The 21,152-nt window shown below is 43.2% G+C and overlaps 1 protein-coding gene across 3 annotated transcripts in view; it reads left to right on the top strand.

The window, feature by feature from the left end:
* The window catches only part of ICA1L (islet cell autoantigen 1 like), a 68,006-nt gene that overhangs the window by 560 nt on the left and 46,294 nt on the right, over positions 1–21,152 (top strand). The window contains exon 1 of one of the 3 annotated variants that reach the window (XR_009245490.1): positions 283–448. The exons of 1 other annotated variant lie outside the window; for it this stretch is intronic. The gene's annotated coding sequence lies outside the window, so the exon portion shown is untranslated. Of the gene's footprint in view, positions 1–282; positions 449–21,152 lie in introns of those variants that run through there. One more of the 3 variants, XM_058664868.1, reaches the window with a different exon arrangement.

The raw sequence follows: 21,152 nt of genomic DNA, 5'->3' as shown, positions 1-21,152 counted from the left end.
CAAAATGCTGAATACGCGCGCTGCCCAGGGGTTCGGCCCACAGACCTTGCCAGCCTGGCCCGGTGAACCCAGCCCCACACTGACCATCTGGTCAGGTGGTCAGGTGATGTCACTGGTCAGATACCCGATGCTTTAGTAAGGATGGAGAAGCAAGGGGAATCCATCCTGGCCACTCAACTGCGAGGTGAAAAGCCTAGCTTTGCCAGCTGGAGAGGAGTAAATATGTTTCGTTTCATAGCTCATCTTGACGCACAAAAGCTTTTGGAAAGCATGGTTCACTGAAATACCTGGCCGGGAAGATAACTTTTTTTTTTTTTGCTTATATATTGATTTTATTTGGTTCCGACTCAGATAACATACTGGAAAGCGATATTACTTCAATATTTATGGAGTAGCCACAGGTGCCTCATCTTTAAGTGGAAGTTAATTATATATTTGTTGGCCCAAAGTAAATCTCCTAATCGTATGTATATGCTTTTTATATGATCAAAATTTTAACCCTATTATTTGTTTTCTGTGCCTAATGTGCCTTACAGTCTCTGAACTCCGTGTTCAGTGTAACGTGATAGTACATTTAGTTATTGAAATAGCCATGGGAAGGCATCGTTTTCATTACCGGTCATTCCAACTACCAGGCACATCATTGTTTTCAAGCTAGAAGGGTGCTCAGCCATCGAGCAGTCCAAAAAGGAACACAGGAGAGGGGTGGGAAAGGTTGGATGGCACATCTTAATAAGTGTGAGTTTATCATAAAGCAGTTCAAGTTTATACAAGTAGCTGGACTAGCAGCAGACCTCTAAGCATTAGACATGGAGTGGATGATAAACTGTCCTACTCCACTGGTAATACTTCCGCTTCATTTTGTGACGCATCCCATGTTGTGAATTGGTTCTCTTGAATGCTTTGCTTCTTTCCCTAGCTGTGCCTCTTTTAAAACTTTGTTTCACAATGTGTGAGCAACGAAGAAGAGTTGTATAATACTCTTCAACTCTTCAGCGTCTCTGCACCTGCTGTGAACTGCCTTTGGCTATCAATACCTGCATTTTCCTCTTCCTAGTTCTTTCATTTCTCCCTTAAATTTAGCTTTTTTTTTCTGAAGTCAAATTCCAGACTTTTGTTCGGATCCAGTATTCACACTTAAGTTAGTCACTTGTATAGATCTCATTACTATTTTGCCATTGTTAAGGTTGTTAACGTTTGTTCACTTAATTGACAAGATGAGAAAAAGTAAAGATTAAAGTAATGATATCACTGTCTACAACATCCAAGGTGAACATGTCGTCATAGTTCTTTATGTATTTGAAAGTCTTTTGTATTTTTTTTAAAAATTTGAGTGTTAATTAACATGACATGTGCTTTGAAATTTTAATTATATAATGTTGGATATACTGTATTTCAGTACTTTAAAATTTTATTTGGATACAATTTTGTCAGTGTACTCATTTTTATTTTACATGGCATTCTGTCACCACCTTTTTATTTATGACTACTGATGAACATACTTAGATTATTTCATTTTTAAATTTTTTACCAGTCCTCTCCTGAAGATTATTTCATTTTTTAGAAGACTTTTTATTGCGAAGTCAGATATACAGAGAGGAGGAGAGACAGAGGAAGATCTTCCATTTGATTCACTCTCCAAGTGGCTGCAACAGCTGGAAGTGAGCCGATGTGAAGCCAGGATCCAGGAGCTTCTTCCAGGTCTCCCACACGGGTGCAGGATCCCAAGGCTCTGGGCCGTCCTCGACTGCTTTCCCAGGCCACTAGCAAGGAGCTGGATGGCAAGTGGGGCCATTGGGATTAGAATTGGCAACCATATGGGATCCTGGCCAGTTCAATGCGAGGACTTAAACTGCTAGGCTACCGTGCTGGGCCCAGATTATTTCAATTTTTATTTTGATGCTTAAATAGATACATTGATAGGCATTTTGTAAATTATCTTCCATGTGTTTTCTACATGTACTGTACTATATTTCACTAACAAATGAGAACCTCTTCCCATGGAAAGCTTTAATTTCTTCATAGATTTTCCATGTCATGGGGTAAGAACATGCTTAGTTTTTCCAGAAACTATGCACTTTTCCCCAAAAGGTTATACTATTTTATATATATTTTTTTAATTTATTTTTATTGGAAAGGCAGATATATGGAGGAGGAGAGACAGAGAAAGATCTTCGGTCCGATGATTGATTCTGCAAGTGGACACAATGGCCAGAACTGAGCCGATCCGAAGCCATGAGCTTCTTCCAGGTCTCCCAGGCAGGTGCAAGGGTCCCAAGGCTTTGGGCTGTTCTCAGCTGCTTTTCCAGGCCACAGGCAGGGAACTAGATGGGAAGTGGGGCTGCCTGGACTGGAACTGGCACCTATATGGGATCCCAGCACGTGCAAGGCGAGGACTTTAGCCATTAGGCTACTATTCTGGGCCCAATATATTGTCTTTTTTTAGTAGTGTTTTTTTCCCTAATCGTTTTTTTTTTTTTAACTAATTGAAAAGTCATTTACAGAGAGGAGAGACACAGAGAAAGATCTTCCATCCGCTGCTTCACTCCTCAAGTGGCTGCAATGGCTGGAGCTAAGCTGATCTGAAGCCAAGAGCTTCTTCTGGGTCTCCCACATGGGTGCAGGGTCCCAAGGCTTTAGGCCGTCCTCGACTTCATTGCCAGGCCACAAGCAGGGAGCTAGATGAGAAGTGGAGCAGCTAGGATAGGAACCGGCGCCCATATAGGATCTGGGCATATGCAAGGTGAGGACTTTGGCCACGATGCTACTGTGCTGGGCCCTATTTTATCATTTTTTATCAGCAATATGCAAGAGTTACACTTGCCCACATCCTTGCAAAATATGGTGTCAGTCTGTATTATTTAAACCGTTATAGTTAGAGTTTGATATTTACGAGCTGAGATTTCATGTCTGCCCTTACAAACTTCTAATGGAAGTAGTTTTTTTTTGAGGGAGAATTCACTTAATGTATAATGAACCATTTCAAAGTGTACAATTCTGTGCTCCTTAGTGTTGTCACAATGTTCTGAAACTAGCAGTTTGCTCTATCTTGAACTTTACTACCTCTAAAGATACTCTCTCCATAATCATCATCATCATCACTGAGTTGATTCTTTGAAAAAATAATTACTGTGTGGGAGCCAGCATTGTGACACCTGAATTTCACAAGGGCCCCAGTGCAAATCCTGGCTGCTGCACTTCAGAACCAGATGCCTGCTCATGCGCGTGGTGAAGCTGCAGAGGATGGTCCACATGGGAGGCGCCGAAGGCTTCTGACTTCTGCCTGCCTCAGCCCTGGCGTGGATGAGCCGGTGGGTGGATGGAGGCTGTCCCTGCCCTCTTCCTTTTCCAGCTACTCCCCCTTTCCCTCTTCTCCTTATTTTCAAGTATTTTTTTAAAAAGATATTTTTGTGTTTAAAGGCAGATTTTACAGAGAAAGGTCTTCCATCTGCTAGTTTACTCACCAACTGGCCGCAATAGGCAGAGCTGAACTTATCCAAAGATGGAAGCCAGGAGCTTCCCTCTGGGTCTCCCACATGCGTGGTGGGGCTCAAGGATTTGAGCCAGCCCATAAGCAGAGAGCAGGATCAGAAGGGGAGCAGCTGGACATGAACTGGTGCCATTACAGGATGCTTGTGCCACAAAATGGAGGATTAGTACGCTGTGCCACCATGCTGACCCCTATGTATATATTTTTAAAACTGCTTGTGGGGGCTGGCACTGTGGTGTACCAGGTAAAGCTGCCAGCTGCAATGCTGGCATCCCATATGGCTTCAGTGCATGTCCTGACTATTCTGCTTTTGATCCAGTTTCCTGCTAATGTGTTGGGAAAGCAGTGGCGGATGGCCCAAGTGCTTGGGCTCCTGTGCCCACATGAGAGACCCAGAAGAAGCTCCTGGCTTTGCCTTGCTCTAGCCCCAACTACTGTGGCCATTTGGGGAGTGAAACCAATGCATGGAACATGTCTCCTCTGTCTCCTTTCTGAGGATCTCCCTTTACAATAAAAATAAATCCTTAGCAGGAGAGGCAGTGGGGAAGATCTTCCATCTGCTGGTTCACTTCCCAAGTGGCTGCAATGGCCAGAGCTGAGACAGTCTGGAGCCAGGAGCCAGGGGCTTCCTCCAGATCTCACATGAAAGTGTAAGGTCCCAAGGCTTTGTCCATCCTCTACTCCTTTTCCAAGCCACAAGCAGAGAGCTGGATGGAAGTGGAGCAGTCATGATTAGAACTTGAGCCCATATGGGATCCTAGTGCAAGCAAAGCTAGGGCTTATACCCACTAGGCTACTGCGTCGGGCCCATCATTTTTATTTCACGTGGAATTATGCCGATCTTCAAAATGGTGGTACTGATTTACATTCCAAAACTAGTATGTAAAGCGTTCCTTTTTTTTTTCCCCTACCAGCATTTATTTTGTACTTGGCCTTTTTGATAACCTACCTGGAGCAGAATGATATATAATGGTATTGATATGCATTTCCCTGATGCTTGTTGATATTGAGCCTTTTTCTTGCATTTGTAGACAATTTGTGTTTATTTTTATGATTTATTTTTATTGGAGAGGCAGATCAGATTTGACAGAAGGAAAGACAGAGAAAGATCATCCCCGAATGTTTCATTCCCTTAATGGCCACAACGGTGAGACACGAAGCCAGGAGCTTTTTCTGGGTCTCCCATGCCGGTGCAGGGTCTCAAGGCTTCAGGCCATTCCTGCTGCTTTCCCAGGCCAGAAGCAGGGACATGAACCAGTGCCCACCTGGGATCCTGGTGCTCGCTGGGTCAGGATTTAGCTAGTGAGCCGTTATGCCAGGCCTCATTGTACTTCTTTTGAGAAATAGTTTGTGTTTATTTAAGTACTCCATGTATGTACATATTTCTTCTCTTTCTGTCGGATAGCTCTTCCATGTGTTTCACTGTATTTTCTTTGCTGTGCAGAACTTAGTTTGTATCTCATTTTGCTTCCATTGCCTGACCTTCTGCCAAAGGCTGTACTGATGTCTGAGGCATTTTCTCCAATAGTTTCATAGTTTTCATCCTTCCGTTTAAGTGTTTCATCCATTTTGAATTGATTTTTGAATGATAGAAAGGGGAGGGGTGTTTAGATTCAAACTCTCTACTGAAGAGACTGCCCTTTTGTATATTTTTGGTGCCTTTGCCAAGAAGCTGTTGACTGTAGATGAGTGTCATTATTTCTGGCATCTATTCTGTTCCATTTGTGTGTCTTTTATGCCAATATCATGCTGTTTGGGTTACTGTAGCTTGTAGTTTGCCTTGAAATCAAGTATTGTGATACCTCCAGGGACAGATGCTGAGTCTTCCAGCCACTGGTTCACTCTCAAATGTCCCAGTATCCAAGGGCTGGTCTGTGTTCGGAGGCTGGAATTCCATCTGAGTCTCCTACGTGAATGGCAGGAACCAGAGTGGAGACCTCATCCAGTGCCTCCGAGGGGATATATTTGCAGGCAGTTGGACTAGAAGCACATTAGCCTGTACTCCAGGCACTCCAGTGTGTAGTGTGGGCTTCCCAAGCAATTACTTAATCTGCCAAACACCTAACCCTTCTGAGCTGTTTCAGTCATTGCTCATTTGATAGATGAGTATATGTTTTTTATTTTAGATGTGCTTCTTTAGTTGGGAAAGAGATCAAGTGACCTCTTCGTGTGTCCTTTTTTAAAAAGGCTTTTAAAGTTAGTTTTATTGGAATGGCAGATTTACAGAGAGAAGGAGAGACACAAATCTTCCACCTGCTGGTTCACTCCTCCAGTGGCTGCAATGGCCAAAGTTGAGCTGATCCGAAGCCAGAAACCAGGAGACTCTTGGGTCTCCCATGTGGGTGCAGGTTCCCAAGGCTTTGGCCCATCCTCCACTGCCCTCCCAGGCTACTAGCAGGGAGCTGAGGGGAAAGTAGAACAGCTGGGACACAAACTTGCACCCACATGAGATCCTGGTACATGTGAAGTGAGGACTTAGACACTGCCATTGTGCCAGGCCCAGTGTGTTCATATTTTTTAAGAAATTGAAAGTTTTATGGATTACCTTTTTGTTTTGATTTTTTCAATTTTCAAGTTTATTTGTATTCACCTTGAGTCATAAGAGTTCTTTATTTTAGAAATACTATGGCCCAGCGCGGTAGCCTATTGGCTTAAGTCCATGCCTCGTGCTCACCAGGATCGCATATGGGCACCAGATAGTATCCTGGCTACTCCGCTTTCCTTCCAGCTCCCTGCTTGTGGCCTGGGAGAGCAGTGGAGGATGGCCCAAAGCCTTGGGATCCTGCACCTGCATGGAAAACCTGGAAGAAGCTCCTGGCTCCTGGCTTTGGATTGGCTCAGCTCCAGCCATTATAGTCACTTGGGAGAGAATGGGAGATCTTCTGTCTTTTCTCTCTGTATGTGGACCTTACAATTTAAAAAATCAATAACTAAAGTCTTGGGACCCTTAGCCTGTGTGGGAGACTCAGAAGAAGCTCCTGGCTTTAGATTGGCTCAATTCTGGCCATTGTGGCCACTTGGGGAGTGAACGAGTGGATGGAAGATCGTTCTGTCTTTCCTTTCTGTAAGTTTGACTTTCCAATAGAAAAATCATAAATTCTTAAAAATATTAAAAATATTAGCCTTTTCTTCATGAATTTTTACCCAATTTATTTTCAACCCATTTGTTATATAAAAGCTTAAGTTTTTATGATGCTTAGAAGTAAGCTTTCCTACATGATTTCCATGCTGGATATCATGCTTAAACAATTTCTGGGACTTGGCACCATGGTGTAGCAGGTTAGGCCTTCGCCTGCGACACAGGCATCCTATATGGGTACAGGTTTGAGCCTGGTCTGCTCCACTTCCAATCCAGCTCCCTGCTAATGTGCCTGTGTAAGCAGTGGAAGATATCCCAAGTAGGTAGGCTTCTGCACCCATGTGGGAAGACCAGGAGAAGCTTCTAGCTCTTGGCTTTGAACCAGCCCAGCTCTGCCTACTAAAACCATTTGGGGACTGAATCAAATGATGAAAAATTTCCCTCTCTCTCTCTCCAACTCTGCCTTTAAAATAAAAACAATTATTAAAACTACAATTTCTGACCCAAGATTTATAAAATGTTCACCTATATAATATGATAATAACTCATATTCTGATATGGGATGTGGGTATTCCAAAAGAATTGGTATTTGTTTTCTTAGATGTTTCAAGGAAATCAATGATAGCTAGATTATAGGATTTTCTTTGGTAAGAGACTTCCTAAAGACGAAGTATTTGAAGATCGAGTTAGAACATGAGACCAAGAGATCTTCATGCACTGGTTCACTCCCCAGATGGCAGCAATGGTCAGCACTGCAACAGGCCACAGCTAGCACCCTGCACTCTGTGGGTCTCCCACATGGAGGTCGGGGCCAAGTATTTGAGCCATCTTCTCTAATTTCCTAAGTCCATTAGCTGAGAGCTGAGCCCAATGGGTAAAGTCTGAGTATTGCTATTCTTTTTTATTTGTATAGTTGTACGTCTTTTTTAGTTTTTTAAATTTTTTTTTAATTAATTTATTTTTTTACTGGAAGCCAGATATACAGAGAGGAAGAGAGGCAGATAGGAAGATCTTCCATCCATTGATTCACTCCCCAAGCGACTTCAATGGTCGGTGCTGCGCCAATCCAAAGCCAGGAGCCCAGAGCCTTTTCTAGGTCTCCCACACAGGTGCAGGATCCCAAGGCTTCCGACTGTCCCTGACTGCTTTCCCAGGCCACAAGCAGGAAGCTGGGTGGGAAGCAGGGCTGCCAGGATTAGAACCAGCACCCATATAGTATCCCGGCAGTTCAAGGCAGGGACTTTAGCTGCTAGGCTACCGCACTGGGCCCAGTATTGCTACTTTCTTAGTTGTTTTCTAAGTGAGTGCAGTTCCTTTCTTCTTTCCTCTCAAAGTATTCCTATGTGGTTAAGTGATTTCCTCTGGAATTGTATTTTAATAGTATATTTATTAGTTTGTGTCTATAATAGATTTTTACCTTGCATTTTCATTAGGTTTACAAAAATATAGTTTGAATATAATAAATTGTTTTAAAACCATGACAACTTAGCTTGATCATAAAGATAGTATATTTATTTTTATGTTTACTTTTATTTCTATAATGAAATAATTGAGGCACAAGTACTATAAAAAGAAGAGATTTGGGTTCAATGCAGTGGCTCAATGGCTAAGTCCTTACTTCGCAAGCACCAGGATCCTATTGGCACTGGTTCTATTCCTGGCAGCCCCACTTCCCATCCAGCTCCCTTGTGGCCTGGGAAAGCAGTTGAGGACGGCCCAAAGCCTTTGGACCCTGCACCCGTGTGGGAGACTTGGAGGAAGTTCCTGTGGGTGAAAGATTTTTTTCTACTTCTCTCCATATTTATTCCAATCAAAATAAGTAAATCTTTTAAAAAAATTTTTTTGACTCTGGTTCTAAAGGTGCAGGGTTCATTGGCCGCCTCTTGTGAAGGTCTTGTTAATTTATTTGAATAGCCAAATTAGAGTGTCCATCTGTGTGTTCACTCTCCAAATTACCACAACAATAGGAGCTGGGCTGGTCCAAAGCCAGGAAGGAGCTCCTCCCAGGTGTCCCGCGTGGGTGTAGGAGTTCAAGCACTTAGTCCATCTTCTGCTATGTGCTTCCAGACACGTCAGCAAGGAGCTGGAGCAGGAGAACGTCTGGGGCTTGAACCCATGCTCATAGAGGAAAGATCCATTTAGTTCTTTCTGCAGGCAGGGGCTTAGCTTGCTATGTCACAGCACCAGCCTTGGTGATGTCTTCTTGCTGACAGAATCACAAAGTGACACAGCGTCACATGACAGACAGCATCACATGACAGACAGAAAAGTGTGTGTGTGTGTGTGTAAGGTTTCTCTCCTCTTTATGAAGCCAGCAGGAGATAGTGATGAGGCCCCCAGGGTAATAACATTTTCTAACTTAATCATGTCCCAAAGTCTCCACCTTTGAAGGGTTTTAACTCTGTTGATGTTTAACGGTGCTAGTTTCTTTCTTTTTTTTTTTTTTTTTTAAGATTTATTTTTATTACAAAGTCAGATATACACAGAGAGGAGGAGAGAAAGAGAGGAAGATCTTCCATCCGATGATTCACTCCCCAAGTGAGCCGCAATGGGCCGGTGCGTGCCAATCCGAAGCCGGGAACCAGGAACCTCTTCCAGGTCTCCCACACGGGTGCAGGGTCCCAATGCATTGGGTTGTCCTCGACTGCTTTCCCAGGCCACAAGCAGGGAGCTGGATGGGAAGTGGAGCTGCCGGGATTAGAACCGGCGCCCATATGGGATCCCGGGGCGTTCAAGGCGAGGACTTCAGCTGCTAGGCCACGCCACCGGGCCCTAACGGTGCTAGTTTCAACATCAGCAGCCTTGGTGGTCAGTCAGACCGTATCCAAAGCATAGAAGACAAAATAAAGGCTACCTATAAACGAAGAAAAGTTACTAGCAAAAGTACACACTTGCACTCCATTCCTTCCCACATTTCAAACTTTTGTTGTCCCACTTCACTATTTACATTGCCTGCAGATCTGCATAGTGCAAACATAGGTGGTTCTATACCATTTGTATGCTATTAGAGCACTTTAAATTTATCTGTACCTGTAAGTAATGTTTTCTTCTTATCTCTCTCGGTTCTTTAAGGGCTGATCAGGCAGCAATGCATTTCCTCAGCTTTTGTGTGTGTGGAAGTGTCTTTACCTGCTCAGCACACTGAAGGGGTGGCTTTGCTGAGTACAGTGTTCCTGGTTGGCATTGTTTTTCTGTCGGCATTGGAATAGCTCATGCAAGCCCTACCCTCTGCCCCACCACACCTGCCCCTGACCTTGACCTTCCTAAGAATTCAGCAGGAAAGTCTGTCAGGTGAATTAGAACGTGCCTATGTTGTTTCTTTTCTGACTTATTTGAGAATTGTCTATTTGATGTTGACCACTGAGAGCCTGTCACATAGCTGGGAACAGGCTTCGTTGAGTTCAAATTGAATGCTGATTTTTGATCTTCTTTGTCTATATATTTGTATCCTTTTCTAGGTTTGAGGTTTTCTTTAAGTCTCTTTGAATATCATTCTATCTCTTGAACCCCCAATATCTCAGTTAGTTGCCCTTTTAACCCTGTCACACAGTTCCTTTAATATTTCTTCAACTCTGGGGGCAGGCATCTGGCACATTAAGCTGCCATTTGGAATGCTTGCATCCCATATTGGACTCACTGGCTGCTGTTTCTGGCCCTGCTTCCTGGTAATGTACATTCTGGAAGGCAGCGGATGATGGTGCAACTAACTGAATATCTGCCACCCACATGGGGACCTGAACTGAGTTCCAGGCTCATGGCTTTGGCCTGGCCCAGATCTGGCTCCTGTGGAAATTTGTTCCATAGGTGAGAAGTCCTTCTTTCCCTTCCCCGCCCCTTTTGTGTCCCCACCCTCACTCCTGTCTTTAGACCTTTCAGATTAATAAGATCAGTAAACATTTCCTTTAAAAAAAGATTTATTTTTATTTTTATTGGAAAGGCAAATGTACAGATAGGAGAGACAAAGACAGATCTTCCATGTGGTGATTCACTCCCCAAGTAATTGCAATGGTCGGTGCTGCACTGACCTGAAGCCAGGAGCCAGGAGCTTCTTCTGGGTCTCCCATGTGGGTGCAGGGTCCATAGGCTTTCGGTCGTCCTCTGCTCCTTTCCCAGGCCACAAGCAGGGAGCTGGATGGGGAGTAGGGCTTCCGGGATTAGAACCGATGCCTGTATGGGATCCCAGTGTGTGCAAAGCGAGGACTTTAGCCACTAGGCTGTGGTACTGGGCCCAGTAAATACTTCATTTCTCCTTGTTCTTTTACTCCTCTGGTGATGTATTTTCAAAAAGCTGGACTTCAAACTCACTAATTCTACTTGTTTCGCTGTCTGTGCCTTCTGTTACATTTTTCAATCTTGTATTGCTTTTCAGCTTGAGGTCTTCTATTTGAATTTTTTAGTAGATGCATTTATTTTAGGGCCTGGCGTGATAGTCTGGTGGCTAAATCTTTGCATTGAATGCACCAGGATCCCATATGGGTGCCGGTCTGTGTCCCAGCTGCTCCACTTCCCATCCAGCCTGTGGCCTGGGAAAGCAGCCAAGGATGGCCCAAAGCCTTGGAACCCTGCACTTGTGTGGTAAACCCAGAAGCTCCTGACTCCTGGCTGTGCACTGGGTCAGCTCTGGCTATTGCGGCACTTGGAGTGAACCAGTGGATGGAAGATCTTTCTATAAATCCTACTTTCTAATAAAAGCTAAAAAAAACCATTTTTTTCCTGTTGCAGATAGAAAGGTTTATTTGCAAAGAGTCCAGGTGAGCAGGGAAGGGGGAGGGAAGGGGAAAGCACCTCTGGAGAGAAAGCCGGGAGGTAGGGTGCCTCTCGAAAGAGGGAGAGAGAGAACCCAAAAATAAATCCTTAAAAAGATGCATTTATTTTAAAGGCAGAGTTACAGATCAGGAAGGGTGGAGGAAGGCAGAGAGCAAAGACAGATGATCTCCCCATCTGTTGTATTTGTTTCCCAAAAGGCCAGGGTTGATCAGGCAGAGATCAGGAGCTGGGCGCTCCACTGAGGTCTCCCGTGTGCGTGGCAGAGGCCCCAGGACTTTAGCTACATTCCTCTGCTTTCCTACACACATTACTCTAAATGTGCAACTAGAGCAGTTGGGGACTCGAACCAGCGCTCTAATGTGGGATGCTGTCCTCACAGGTGGCAGCTCAACATGCCTCACTATGCCCTTAGACTGTTGGATTTTTAAAAAATCACTTCAGACTTGTTAAGCATCTCACTAAGTAATGAGTTGCATCTGTGATTTCTTGCGGCTCACTGAGCTTTCCTAAAAAAGGAATTCTGAAAATTTGCATGTATTTGCTGCTGTGTGTTTGATAATCTGGCACCTTATTTTGTCCGTTAGGCGAGGCGGTGGCTTCCTGAAAGTTGTTGATCCTTCGTGGAGTTAACAACTGCACAGTGAGGATGAGATGGTGATTCCAGCCATTGTAATCTGGTTTACACCTGTCCTTCAGGAAGTTTTTAAGTATGCTCCTTTTCTCTAAGGCTGGTATTACTGTTGCTGCTTCAGGCTAGACAGAACCCCAAGTTCAGGTGTTGCACAAGCCTGCAGTTGCATGTTACTTTTACACTTGAATTCGGCTTAAGCTCAAGTTGGTTACAAATCCACAGGTGTTGTATTGTTCAGAATGGACTAGAAAGTGCATAAAGAGGATACACTCTCCCTGCAACTCTGCACCTGGTGCCCATGCAGGCCCAGGTACCTCGCCCACAGTCATTTGCCTGTGCTTAGTGCTTGCCTGGTAGAATCCCTCACAGAAAGGGACAAATCTAGGTTCCTAAGCAATGACGTGGGACCTCCCTCTCTCTTCACTTTTCATGTTGTGTTGGCAGAGGGGGAGGAAGGAGAGGTATAAGGTGGCAGTCCTGGCTCAGAGTTCTTAGAGACCAGTGCAGCACAGGCCTAGGATGGCCTGCGTGTTGCTGTGCTGTGCTTCACAGGCTGCCGCAGCTAGCTGCAGGTGATGCTGGCCACATACAAGTTATCCTGGGGCCCAGTGCAATGGCCTAGGGGCTAAAATCCTTGCCTTGAACTTGCTGGTCTCCCATATGGGCGCTGGTTCTAATGCCAGCAGCCCCGCTTCCCATCCACTTCTCTGCTCGTGGCCTGGGAAAGCAGTCAAGCACGGCCCAAAACCTTGGGACCTTGCACCTGTGTGGGAGACCTAGAGGAAGTTCCTGACTCCTGGCTTTGGATCGGCGCAACACCGACCATTGCAGTCACTTGGGGAGTGAATCATTGGACGAAAGATATTCCTCTCTCTCTCCTCGTCTCTGTATATCTGACTTTGTAATAAAAATAAGTAACTCTTAGAAAAAAGTCCATCCTGCTGGGCTCCAGCAATGAGGGCTCCGCCTGGCTGTAGCGTGTGGGTCCAGAGGCTCCACCATGGGACTGTAGACTAGGGACAAGCCACTGGGGTCTTCACGTTGGGTTTCACCAGCCTGGCACTGAATTCCACAGCAAAGTCCTCTTCTTGCTCTACTGCTGTGTGCCCAGCAGGTGGAGACCTGCTCTGCACTCTGCTGCTGGAAGTTGAGGGAAGCGTGCTGGAGGCAGTGTCTTAGTCACCAGGCTTACCCAGGTCCTGACCTTTGGTCCATAGACCCTGCCTGGTACTGGCAAGGCCTAGTATTGTTCAACGCTAAAACCCACCTTTAATTCCTCCTCCTCTCCTCAGAGGACATCTCTCTCCGTGCTGCTAGGGAAGGGGGAGGCTTTCTTCCATACACCTTTCTTGCTATGCTGACATGCTGATGATCTGTCATCAGATTTCCTTAGCTCTCGGAAGGTGCCTTTGCACATGAATGGCTGTTCAGATGGATGTTTCTGTGGGAAGAGGAACTGTGGGACTCTGTGCTGTCTTGCTCTTCCACTTTTTTTTTTTTATAAGATTTATTTATTTGAAAGGCAAAGTTCTTGCATCTGCTGGCTCACTTCCCAAATGACTGCATGAACTGGAGCCAGGAATCAGGAGCTGGGAAATGTTTAGCAGTCTCCCTCATGGGTGCAGGGGTCCAAGCAATTGTTAGCATATAACAGGAAGCTGGATCAGAAGTGGAGCAGCCAGGATTCAAACCAGTGTCCATATGGGATGCCAGCACTGCTTTACCTCAGTGGCCACAGGGCTGGTTTCCAGTCTTGACCTCTTCAAGCTTCCCCTGTCCCTCAACATTGCCTTGCTGGAGACAGGCATCCTTTATACTTGGCAGCTTTTGCAGATATGATTCTTAGGTAAGAATCTGGAGATTTTTCCTAGATGATCTGTGAGGCCCCTAAATGTCATCTTAAGTGACTTTTTAAGAGAAACAGAGAAATTCAACACGCTCACAGAAGGCAGGGCAGTATAAAGACAGGCAGAAATGACAGAATTGGGACAATGACAGCAACTCCTGGGAGCTGAAGAAGCCGGGAAATACCATCTTCAAGAGAGGCTTCGGGCAGTGCAGCCCCCAGAACTACAACAGAAAGGGCATGCTATTTGAAGCCCCCCAGTTTGTGGTCATCTTTATGGGAGCCACAGGAAATTTATATTGATCACATATTAAATATGTAAATTCTTTTTTGGTCTTTCTGGAGTTTTTGCTTTTTTCCATTTGTTCCATTGATCTGTCTGTTCTGGTGCCAGTGTTAACCATTCAGTTGTAGTGACTAAGGTGCTTGTTCGGGTTCGCTTCCCCAAATTTGTTGTCTCATTCAGATTGTATGTGCACATGGGACTTTTTAGAAGGCAAGTGGCATTAAAGGATCCTGCATAACAGTGCACCTCGCACCTTCAGACTCCAGGGGCACCCCGGCTTCTGGTTCCTCTGCTATTTCCTGTCTAATCCTAAATCAGGTAGTTATTACTTTTTTGACACACTTTCAGCTCCTGTATCCTTGTTTTCCCTGAAGACTTAGTTGCTCTTAATTGCACCTTCTCTTCTCCCCATAGTTAGAATTGCTGTTAAATCAAGGTCATGTTCTCACGAGGATGAACCGTGACATATGGAACCCATTGACTAAGGGTCTGTGACTGTGCCTTCTCTTTTGAATTGTTTCCTTTTCTTTATCATGTTAGTAATGACTTTAAAAATAATCACCTAATTTTCTGAATATTTGTCATAACCGCCCCCCCCCCCGATATTCTAACACTTTTTGCCCTGTGACTGTGAATGATGTGCTGAATCATCAGTTACCCCTTTCTCCCTGGAGACTTTGTTTCCAGAGTCCTTCCTCTCCCTTCTGGAATGTGCGCTGTCTGCTCTGTGGTTGTGGTCTTGAGCCTTCCTTTGCCACTTTTCCAGTTTGGGTTCTGGTCCTTCAGCTTACATCGCTTCTTTGCAGACATCAGCTCTTACCGAATCCTGCAACTTTGCGTCTGATCTGCTTTTCCTCTTAGAACCTTAACGATCCTTCTGTCCTTGGCTTCCTGCAAGTTCATAATGATGCATTTTGCAGCAAATATCTTTGTTTTTAAAGTTTGCTTATTGTATAGGCAGAGTAAGAATAGATGCTTGATGTCAATGAACAAGGAGATTGCTATTTAGTGCTTTAGGATGTAGATTTTCACCGAAACATCACGTTTTTTTTTTAATTCATTGATTACATTGTATTATGTAACACAGTTTCATAGATACTTGGATTCTCCCCACCCCTCCCCAAACCCTCCCACCATGGTGGATTCCTCCACCTTGTTGCATAACCACAGTTCAAGTTCAGTTGTGATTCCCCCATTGCAAGCATATACCAAACATAGAGTCCATCATCTTATTGTCCAGTCAAGTTCAATGGCTTCTTAGGTATACCCTGTCTGGTCTGAAGACAGAGCCAGCAGAGTATCATCCCAATCAAATAAAAGCTCCAACATACTATCAGCAAAAATTTACATCATTATGGAATTGACATAGCAATGAGTAACCAATATGGTGAAAGTAAATGCGAGTTCTTAACCACCTTCTGTGACCATCTCATTGACATTTCAATTTTAGTTTATACACAACATATAACAAACCTAACATAACATGTTATACATAACATCGTGTCATCTTAAATTAAGGCAAACATGTGGTATTTAACCTTTTGGGATTGGCTCATTTCCCTTAGGATTATGGTTTCCAGTTTGGCCCATTTGGCCACAAAGAACTGCATTTTGTTTTTTTTAATAGCTGAGTAGTATTCCATGGAGTAGATGAACCATAGCTTTCTTTTTTTTTTTTTTTTTTTTTTTTTTTAAAGATTTATTTTTATTTTTATTACAAAGTCAGATATACTGAGAGGAAGAGAGAGAGGAAGTGGAGCTGCCGGGATTAGAACCAGCAACCATATGGGATCAAGGCGAGGACCTTAGCCACTAGGCCACGCCGCCAAGCCCGAACCATAGCTTTCTTATCCAATCGTCTGCTGATGGGCATTTTGGCTGCTTCCATGTTTTTGCAATTACCAATTGTGCTGCTATGAACATAGGAGTGCATGTTGGTTTCTCATAAGACAAGTGTTCTGGATATATTCCTAGGAGTGCTATTGCCGGATCATACGGTATGTTGAATTTGAGTTGTTTGAATGTTCTCCATACTGATTTCCATAGAGGCTGTACCAGCCTGCAGCCCCACCAGCAGTGGAGTAGGGTTCCCTTTTCCCTGCAACCTCGCCAACAAGTGTTGTTGGTGCTTTTATTCATGTGGGCCAGTCTTACTGGCGTTAGGTGGTACCTCATTGATGTTTTAATTTGGATTTCCCTTATTGCCAGGGAACTTGAGCATTTTTTCATGTTTATTTGCCATTTGGGTTTGTTCCTTTGTGAGGTGTTTGCCCATTTCCCGTGCCCATTTCTTGAGTGGCTTGTTTTGATATTTTGGTTGTTTTGTAGCTCTTTGTATATTCTGGAGATTAGCCCTCTATCACCTATGTCGTGTGCGAAGATCTTCTCCCATTCTGTGGGTTGCCTTTTTACTTTGTTGATTGTTTCTCTAGCTGTACAGAAGCTTCTTAGTTTGATGAAGTCCCAATTGTTTATTTTGGTCTCGATTTCTACTGCTTTTGGAGTCTTTTTTAGGAAGTGAGGGCCTACCCCTAAGTGTTGCAGTGTGTTTCCAACATTTTCTTCCAAAAGTTTGAAGGTTTCTGGATGTAGGTTTAGATCTGTTATCCATTTAGATCTGATCTTAGTGTATGGTGAGAGATGTGGATCTTTTTGTTTCTGCAGGCTATCAACCAGTTGTCCCAACAGCATTTATTGAACAGACCTTCCCATTTGCCTGGATTGTCGTTTGTCTTTTTGTCAAAGATTATTTGGCTGTATTTGTGTGGGTTCCCACCTGGTGTTTCTATTCTGCTCCATTGATCTGCTTCTCTATTTTTTTGCCAGTACCAGGCTGTTTTGATAACCACTGCCCTATAGTATGTCCAGAGGTCTGGGACTGTGATTCCCCCTGCTAACTTCCTGTTCTTGAGAATGGTTCTAGCTATTCGTGGTTTTTTGTGTTTCCAGATGAACCTTTGAATCATTGTTTCCAGATCTGTGAAGAATGTTTTGGGCAATTTGATTGGGATTGCGTTGAATGTATATATTGCTTTTGGCAGTATAGACATTTTAATGATACTGATTTTACCTATCCAGGAGCATGGGATGTTACTCCATCTTTCGAGGTCTTGTTTAATTTCCTTTTTAAGCAGTTTGTAGTTTTCTTCAAATAGGTCTCCTACATTTTTGGTTAGGTTTATTCCCAGATACTTCATACTTTTCTCAGTTATTTTGAATGGTATCTTGCTGGTTAGGTCTTTTTCCATCTTTGGGCTATTTGCATACACTATGGCTGTTGATTTTTGTTCATTAATTTTGTACCCTGACACTCTTCCAAACTCTCGTATAAGATCTAGCAGTCTCTGTATTGAGTCTCTTGGGTCTTGTATATAGAGAATCATGTCATCTGCGTATAGTGAAAGCTTGACTTCTTCGTTTCCCATTTGGATTCCTTTGATTTCTTTTTCTTGTCTTATGGCCTTAGCAAGTACCTCGAGGACTATGTTGAACAGCAGCGGAGAAAGCGGACATCCTTGTCTTGTTCCAGATATCAGTGGGAAAGGTTCCAGTTTTTCTCCATTCAGTATGATGCTGGCGTTGGGCTTTTCATATATTGCTTTGATTATGTTGTGGATTTTTCCATCTATTCCTACCTTGGTTAGGGTTTTTAGCAGAAAATTGTGTTGGATTTTCTCGAAAGCTTTTTCTGCGTCTATTGATACTATCATGTGGTTCTTGTTTTGCAATGTTTGGATGTGGTGTATCACATTTATGGATTTCCGGATGTTGAACCATTCCTGCATTCCAGGGATGAATCCTACTTGATCTGGATGAATGATCTGTCGGATGATTTTTTGAATTCTATTGGCTAGGATTTTGTTGAGAATCTTAGCGTCGATGTTCATCAGAGAAATAGGTCTGTAGTTTTCCTTCTCAGTTGGGTCTCTGTCGGGTTTTGGGATTAAGGTGATACTGGCTTCATAGAATGAGTTTGGAAGAGTTGCCTCTTTTTCTATTGTATTGAAGATTTTGTAGAGGATTGGGGTCAGTTCTGTTTGGAATGTTTTGTAGAATTCTGCAGTGAAACCGTCTGGGCCTGGGTTTTTCTTTGTTGGGAGGTCTTTAATCACTGATTCAATCTCTGCTTCAGTTATGGGTTTGTTCAGGTTGTTTGTTGCCTCTGGGCTAAGTTTTGGCAAGTTGTATAAGTCTAAGAACTTTTCCATTTCTTGGTGGTCTTCTGATTTGTTGGAGTACAGTGCTTTGTAGTAATTTCTGATTATGTTCTTAATGGTTGCAGTGTCTGTTGTTATGTTGCCTTTTTCATCTTTGATGCTGTTAATTCTTTTTTTTTTCTTTTTTTTTTAATTTTTTTTTTATTTTTTTATTATTTTTTTTAATTACTAAATTTTTTATTTTTACAGATAAATTTTTTTTTTAAACTTCAGTAATTACATTGTATTATGTGACACAGTTACATAGATACTTGGGTTCTCCCCACCCCTCCCCAAACCCTCCCACCATGGTGGATTCCTCCACCTTGTTGCATAACCACAGCTCAAGTTCAGTTGTTAATTCTTGCTTTCTCTTGTTTTTTCTTTGTCAGTCGGGCCAGTGGGGTGTCTATTTTGTTTATCTTTTCAAAAAACCAGCTTTTTGATTCATTGATTTTGTGTATAGTTTTTTTTGTTTCTATCTGATTAATTTCCTCCCTTGTTTTGATTATTTCTTGTTTCCTGTTGTATGTGGGGCTCTTCTGCTGTTTTTCCAAATCCTGGAGGTGTGTGCTTAGTTCCTGTATTTGACGCCTCTCTTGGGCCTTGACATGGGCTCCAATTGCGATGAATTTACCCCGCAGCACTGCTTTGGCCATGTCCCATAAGATTTGGAATGTTGTGTCAGAGTTTTCACTGATTTCCATAAATTTTTTGATCTCATCTTTAATTTCTTCTCTGATCCGTTGTTCGTTTAATAGCATATTGTTTAGCCTCCAAGAGTTTCTGTATTTCCTGGGGCATTTTGAATCGCTGATTTCCAATTTCATTCCATGGTGATCTGAGAGGGTACATGGTATGATTCCTATCTTTTTGAAGTTATTTAGGTTTGCTTTGTGTCCTATCATGTGGTCAATCCTGGAGAAGGTGCCATGTACTGCTGAAAAAAATGTATAATCTGTGGCCTTGGGGTAAAAAGTTCTATAAATGTCTACCAAGTCCAGTTGTTCTATTGTTTGTACGAGCTCTGTTGTTTCTTTGAGTTTTTGTTTTGTTGATCTGTCTGTTATTAGCGGGGTGTTAAGGTCACCCACTATTGTGTGCATATCAATGTCTCCTCTTAAGTCTGTAAGTAATTGCTTCACGTATCTAGGCGCGTTGGAATTTGGTGCATATATATTCACAATGGTGATTACTTCCTGATGTATCAGTCCCCTCACCAATATATAGTGACCTTTCCTGTCTTTTTTGATGTCTGTCAGCTTGAAGTCTATATCATCTGAAATTAGAATAGCTATCCCAGCCTTTTTTTCTCGTCCATTATCATGAAATATCTTTTTCCATCCCTTTACTTTCAGTTTCTTAGAGGCTTTTCTGGTTAGATGTGTCTCTTGTAGGCAACAGATTGATGGGTTCTGTTTCAGGATCCATTCTGTTAATCTGTGTCTTTTGACTGGTGAGTTTAGGCCATTTGTGTTTAGAGATAATATTGAGAGAAATTGATTTTGAGCTGCCATGAGTGTGTAAGTGTGCAAGTGTGTATTTGCGACTATTAGCGTCTGTGCCTGGTTGACTGTCCTCTTATGGATATTAGTGGGGAGGTCTTCCCATTTGCCATCTTTGATTTTGGTTTTCATTTTTTCTCTCAGGGTTTAGCACCTTCCTGAGAAGGTTGTCTAGGGCCGGTTTCGTGCTAGTGTATTCTTCTAGTTTCTCTTTGCTGTTGAAATATTTAATTTCATTCTCAAATACAAATGAGAGTTTTGCCGGGTACATTATTCTCGGTTGGCAGTTGTTTAGTTTCAGGATTTGAAAGGTTTTACCCCACTCTCTTCTTGCCTGGAGTGTTTCTTCTGAGAGATCTGCTGTGATTCTGATTGGCCTTCCTCTGAAAGTAATCTTGTCCTTTTTTCTTTCTTGTCTTAGAATTGTTTCTTTGTATTCGCTTGAAGGCAGTTTGAGGACCACATGTCTGGGTGAGGATCGCTTTGAGTCGACTCTATTGGGGGTTCTCTGACCTTCCTGGATTTGTGCTGGATTTATATTTCCAGTGTTCTGGAAGTTCTCCTGTATTATTTCATTGAATACCCGTTGCAAGCCTATCTCCTTTTTCACTCCCTCTGGAAGGCCTATTATTCTAATATTTGATTTTTTGAGGTTGTCTTTCATTTCCTGTATGGACCTATTAGCTTTCTCCAGATTTGTCTCCAACTGTTTGATGAACTGCTGCCTTTCATTCTGAATGTCTTCCAATTCTGATATTCTGTCCTCTGCTGTGTTCATTCTGTTGGTTAGGCTTTCAATTTTGTGTTCTATATCGAGGATTCCCTTTTTGACTTGATTTATTTTTGCAATGACATGGTTTTCTAATTCCTTGGACTCTTCCCAGCGCTTCTCGCTGTCTCTGATGAATCTCATCACTAGTTTCTTAAATTCCTTCTCTGGTAATTCCTCTATGTCATCATCTTGCATCTCAGGTATTGAGATTAGTTTTTGGTTGTTTTGGGGGGAAATGCTTGATCTTTCTTCTGAGTCATTACCTTTTCTGATACTTCTCCTCATTGTGTTTCTTGCCATTTTGGGATTTTAGCCTCTGATTTGCTTGTCCGGAGCCGTTGCCCCGGTGCTGTAGCTTGTAGGAAGTGTGACCCAGCAACTGCTGTATGGAGTGTTGGCCTAAGTATAGCTAAGCACAGCAGGGGGTTCCAGCTGCTTGTTTGGAGTTTGCGGACCACAGCCCCGAGCTGGGTCAGGAGACTCTATGTCCCAGCCCTAGTGCCAGGCCTTCCCCCTGCAGCTCCCACTCAAAGTCGTTGCCTCACTGGAAGCCACACTGTTCCACGCCTCCGTCTGGGTT

The sequence above is a fragment of the Ochotona princeps genome, chromosome 5, assembly GCF_030435755.1.
Source record: "Ochotona princeps isolate mOchPri1 chromosome 5, mOchPri1.hap1, whole genome shotgun sequence".
Taxonomy (NCBI): Eukaryota; Metazoa; Chordata; class Mammalia; order Lagomorpha; family Ochotonidae; genus Ochotona; species Ochotona princeps.
The sequence above is the reverse complement of the archived record's forward strand: the minus strand, read 5'-3'. Positions and strand labels throughout refer to the sequence as shown.